Genomic DNA, 237 nt, shown 5'->3' on the forward strand with positions numbered 1-237 from the left:
ATCGACAGCAATTTACCATTCCAAATGGTCATTGAATACTCTTGTAATCCTTTTATCAAAACAACGCTTTTTCCCAAACACTAAATCCGGTTTCATGGCCAGAGCGTTGCATAAAATCACTAAGATCTTAAAGCCGGATTCTTTATAGTAGTACACCCACTTCCCCTCCTACCCCTATTACGGTGATGATTTGAGATAGAAGTATTGTAGATAATAGTTCGTCTCTCTCTTTTCTTT

Source organism: Penaeus monodon, chromosome 21, assembly GCF_015228065.2.
Source record: "Penaeus monodon isolate SGIC_2016 chromosome 21, NSTDA_Pmon_1, whole genome shotgun sequence".
Lineage (NCBI taxonomy): Eukaryota > Metazoa > Arthropoda > Malacostraca > Decapoda > Penaeidae > Penaeus > Penaeus monodon.